Genomic DNA, 6000 nt, shown 5'->3' on the forward strand with positions numbered 1-6000 from the left:
AGAAGACAGGAAGTGTTCCCAAATTCCTTTCAGTCACGTTTGTATCTACCTATTGACTAAATGTCTGTCAAATATTAGAAAGATTGAGAGTTCAGGGGGCTCTCACCATTACCCTGTGCCCTTTGTCCTAAAAGTTCGACATTTTTCGACTGAAAAGTGACAATCTTAGCCCTCCGTAGATATGGAAGATGACGTTATTCTGGTAAATCCATCTAATACAACCTTCATATATACAGAGTCAATGATTTGGTTGAATTTTATGGACATTGAAAGACCCGGGGGGTCTCAACCTCATTTTAGCGGTCTCGGGTAGGTTTTCGCTATATATTTTGAATATCCAACTGGCACTTTGGGCGCTCCGTAAACATAGAAGACAGGAAGTGTTCCCAAATTCCTTTCAGTCACGTTTGTATCTACCTATTGACTAAATGTCTGTCAAATATTAGAAAGATTGAGAGTTCAGGGGGCTCTCACCATTACCCTGTGCCCTTTGTCCTAAAAGTTCGACATTTTTCGACTGAAAAGTGACAATCTTAGCCCTCCGTAGATATGGAAGATGACGTTATTCTGGTAAATCCATCTAATACAACCTTCATATATACAGAGTCAATGATTTGGTTGAATTTTATGGACATTGAAAGACCCGGGGGGTCTCAACCTCATTTAAGCGGTCTCGGGTAGGTTTTCGCTATATATTTTGAATATCCAACTGGCACTTTGGGCGCTCCGTAAACACAGAAGACAGGAAGTGTTCCCAAATTCCTTTCAGTCACGTTTGTATCTACCTATTGACTAAATGTCTGTCAAATATTAGAAAGATTGAGAGTTCAGGGGGCTCTCACCATTACCCTGTGCCCTTTGTCCTAAAAGTTCGACATTTTTCGACTGAAAAGTGACAATCTTAGCCCTCCGTAGATATGGAAGATGACGTTATTCTGGTAAATCCATCTAATACAACCTTCATATATACAGAGTCAATGATTTGGTTGAATTTTATGGACATTGAAAGACCCGGGGGGGTCTCAACCTCATTTAAGCGGTCTCGGGTAGGTTTTCGCTATATATTTTGAATATCCAACTGGCACTTTGGGCGCTCCGTAAACACAGAAGACAGGAAGTGTTCCCAAATTCCTTTCAGTCACGTTTGTATCTACCTATTGACTAAATGTCTGTCAAATATTAGAAAGATTGAGAGTTCAGGGGGCTCTCACCATTACCCTGTGCCCTTTGTCCTAAAAGTTCGACATTTTTCGACTGAAAAGTGACAATCTTAGCCCTCCGTAGATATGGAAGATGACGTTATTCTGGTAAATCCATCTAATACAACCTTCATATATACAGAGTCAATGATTTGGTTGAATTTTATGGACATTGAAAGACCCGGGGGGTCTCAACCTCATTTAAGCGGTCTCGGGTAGGTTTTCGCTATATATTTTGAATATCCAACTGGCACTTTGGGCGCTCCGTAAACATAGAAGACAGGAAGTGTTCCCAAATTCCTTTCAGTCACGTTTGTATCTACCTATTGACTAAATGTCTGTCAAATATTAGAAAGATTGAGAGTTCAGGGGGCTCTCACCATTACCCTGTGCCCTTTGTCCTAAAAGTTCGACATTTTTCGACTGAAAAGTGACAATCTTAGCCCTCCGTAGATATGGAAGATGACGTTATTCTGGTAAATCCATCTAATACAACCTTCATATATACAGAGTCAATGATTTGGTTGAATTTTATGGACATTGAAAGACCCGGGGGGTCTCAACCTCATTTAAGCGGTCTCGGGTAGGTTTTCGCTATATATTTTGAATATCCAACTGGCACTTTGGGCGCTCCGTAAACACAGAAGACAGGAAGTGTTCCCAAATTCCTTTCAGTCACGTTTGTATCTACCTATTGACTAAATGTCTGTCAAATATTAGAAAGATTGAGAGTTCAGGGGGCTCTCACCATTACCCTGTGCCCTTTGTCCTAAAAGTTCGACATTTTTCGACTGAAAAGTGACAATCTTAGCCCTCCGTAGATATGGAAGATGACGTTATTCTGGTAAATCCATCTAATACAACCTTCATATATACAGAGTCAATGATTTGGTTGAATTTTATGGACATTGAAAGACCCGGGGGGTCTCAACCTCATTTTAGCGGTCTCGGGTAGGTTTTCGCTATATATTTTGAATATCCAACTGGCACTTTGGGCGCTCCGTAAACATAGAAGACAGGAAGTGTTCCCAAATTCCTTTCAGTCACGTTTGTATCTACCTATTGACTAAATGTCTGTCAAATATTAGAAAGATTGAGAGTTCAGGGGGCTCTCACCATTACCCTGTGCCCTTTGTCCTAAAAGTTCGACATTTTTCGACTGAAAAGTGACAATCTTAGCCCTCCGTAGATATGGAAGATGACGTTATTCTGGTAAATCCATCTAATACAACCTTCATATATACAGAGTCAATGATTTGGTTGAATTTTATGGACATTGAAAGACCCGGGGGGTCTCAACCTCATTTAAGCGGTCTCGGGTAGGTTTTCGCTATATATTTTGAATATCCAACTGGCACTTTGGGCGCTCCGTAAACACAGAAGACAGGAAGTGTTCCCAAATTCCTTTCAGTCACGTTTGTATCTACCTATTGACTAAATGTCTGTCAAATATTAGAAAGATTGAGAGTTCAGGGGGCTCTCACCATTACCCTGTGCCCTTTGTCCTAAAAGTTCGACATTTTTCGACTGAAAAGTGACAATCTTAGCCCTCCGTAGATATGGAAGATGACGTTATTCTGGTAAATCCATCTAATACAACCTTCATATATACAGAGTCAATGATTTGGTTGAATTTTATGGACATTGAAAGACCCGGGGGGTCTCAACCTCATTTTAGCGGTCTCGGGTAGGTTTTCGCTATATATTTTGAATATCCAACTGGCACTTTGGGCGCTCCGTAAACATAGAAGACAGGAAGTGTTCCCAAATTCCTTTCAGTCACGTTTGTATCTACCTATTGACTAAATGTCTGTCAAATATTAGAAAGATTGAGAGTTCAGGGGGCTCTCACCATTACCCTGTGCCCTTTGTCCTAAAAGTTCGACATTTTTCGACTGAAAAGTGACAATCTTAGCCCTCCGTAGATATGGAAGATGACGTTATTCTGGTAAATCCATCTAATACAACCTTCATATATACAGAGTCAATGATTTGGTTGAATTTTATGGACATTGAAAGACCCGGGGGGTCTCAACCTCATTTAAGGTGGTATGGGTGTCTTTCGCCATCTTGGATTGTAAAGAACAGAGAATCTAAGGTCCATATTTTCTATCAAGTTAGCAAAATTTGATGCAGTAATGCAGATTTTTAATGTGAATTTTCATTTAAAAGAACCAATTTAGAAGAAATAACTTATAAATATTAATATGTTTACAAGTGTAGATTATTTTTGGTTGTTTTTTGAATATTTTCAAATTGTCAATTTAAGGGGAGGTAACTCTAAAACAGTGCATTTTCTGAAGGACTCTACATGAAATTTTCCTATTTTGTCTTTTAGCCGGAAAAAACGTACGGTGACCCTATCTTTTCTGTTGATATTCTCAAAGCATTGTCTGAAAGCAATCTTTTCCTAATTTATTTTACAATTCTATCATTTTGTTTAGTTTCTATTCACAAAATGTTGTTTTTTCCTGTATAATCCATACAAAATTTGTCATTTTGTCACAACCTGTAGCTTGAGAAAATGCGCGGTGACCTATCATTTTTATAATGTTTTTGAACATGTATCAATAGATACTACATTTTGACAAAGTATGAACAAATTCTATCATTTTTATTTTAGACTCCCATACCACCTTAAGCGGTCTCGGGTAGGTTTTCGCAATATATTTTGAATATCCAACTGGCACTTTGGGCGCTCCGTAAACATAGAAGACAGGAAGTGTTCCCAAATTCCTTTCAGTCACGTTTGTATCTACCTATTGACTAAATATCTGTCAAATATTAGAAAGATTGAGAGTTCAGGGGGCTCTCACCATTACCCTGTGCCCTTTGTCCTAAAAGTTCGATATTTTTCGAATTATTTGTTTTTGTTTTTTTTTGCTTTCCATATATATTTCTATTTATAGTTATAAATATTTCTAGAGTGATGGGTTTTTCTTTTTGTTTTAAGAAACATTATACACAAAAGTACATCTTTGAAGTCGTTTTATTGACAAAACTCTATATTACATATAGACAAATATGTAAGATGAAAAATGGTTTATATTCGAGGACAACGAGAAATTACGACGAGAAATTACGACAGCTTGAAAAGGTCATTTAACGATTTCCTACGTATTTAATCAGTCTTTTTTAAATATGAAAATCATGCTTTTTATGTTATCAAGTATTTAATTTTCTTATAATTTTTTTCACAAAATTTTGAATATCAAACCGGCTGCTAGCAGCCGATTGGATATTGAATATCGAATAACGAATAACGAACCGGCTGCTAACTTCACATACATCATGATTAAAAAAGAAAAAAACACATGATTTAGAATTAAAGATTAAGAAACACGAACCACATAAAAAACCCCTTAACAAGCGGAAACACAGTTGAAATAGAACAAAAGAATCGAAGCTCTTTGTTAGAGAAGGCGATACATGTATTAATGTTTACTATAGTAACACACATTTTAAAAATTAATAGAACCAAATAAAACGACAATTTTCTTCTCAATTACGAAATGTTTTATTTTAAAAACACCATTTGCGTAAGTTTTCAATTTATCTATTACATAGTAATGCAGAACAATTAGATATCAAGTCGACGACATGGTGCCTATCAAGTTGGATGTAGAAAATGCATAACCTCCGATGTGAAAAAAAAAATTACCACGGACGGAGAACATATCAATCTATTAGTTCAGTGATTTTCAAGACTCAAGAAAAAATTCCCCAAAATGGGTAGCAATTGTATCGAAAAGAGAAAATCGAGTGCACCTTTTTATGTTAGGGTGTGTTTGAGGTTTATATTTTGTCCTTAAAACGTACAAAGCAAAAGTATTTAATCACCTCGCTTCAGATTCTATCATTGTTATGTATCAAAGCTACAGGTTGACTTTATAACATAAAAAATATCACAGTACTAAAAGATTAAATATATGGGTCAATTGAAATACCTATCTAATGAATCACAAACACAGAGAAGGTGTTCGAATAGCTATTTTTTTACTAAAAGTACTTGACGACAGACTTTTAAATTGGATGCTGAAAATGCATGTCTTCGAGAAAATATTTGTTTTTGTGTGTGATTACTAGGGTTTATAATCTCCAACCACTGACACAACATTTAATCTGCCCTTCCACGAAAGATTTAATTAGAATTTTTTTTAAATGTTTAACAATTTTCGAAAATTCCACCTGCCAACCGATCAGACAATAGTTTTAAGTTGAATCAATGCAGACAAGATCATTAACTAATACTCATTAGCTAGTAGATACATTTGTCTTTTAACATACAACTCGTAATGGTGCTTTTTGGATACATTTATCGTGTTTCAAGAGTAAAATTGGCAGCACGTCATCCCTACAATGGTTTTCATTTCTACGATTGTGAAAATGAACTGGTGTAATGGGGAGATAACATTGACAAAGTAGAATCCTCACTGAAATGGGTAAGCAAATCCTGCTCCAAATGTGGCACCTATAACATACAAATCCGCAGTAAAAGATAGATTTGGGTCTGTTTTGTAGGGTGTTCACACTAACTCAATTTTAATCAATTACAGACTATGCATGAATTTTTTTCTAACCCGAAATAGGTTAACAAAGATGTGTTGATATTCTTTTGTATAATGTCGAATTCTATCCGTCACAGCCTAGCTCTTAATATGCAAGTTTAGAAAAGCATCTCATGAACGTTTAAATCTTTTATTTTAATATATGCAGTGTCCTAAATAAACAGCCGACAGAACATTTGCACATTTACTTGAATTTTCATTATAAATTACCTATAAAATTTATAATATATTTC

Source organism: Mytilus trossulus, unplaced genomic scaffold (assembly GCF_036588685.1).
Source record: "Mytilus trossulus isolate FHL-02 unplaced genomic scaffold, PNRI_Mtr1.1.1.hap1 h1tg000085l___fragment_1__unscaffolded, whole genome shotgun sequence".
Lineage (NCBI taxonomy): Eukaryota > Metazoa > Mollusca > Bivalvia > Mytilida > Mytilidae > Mytilus > Mytilus trossulus.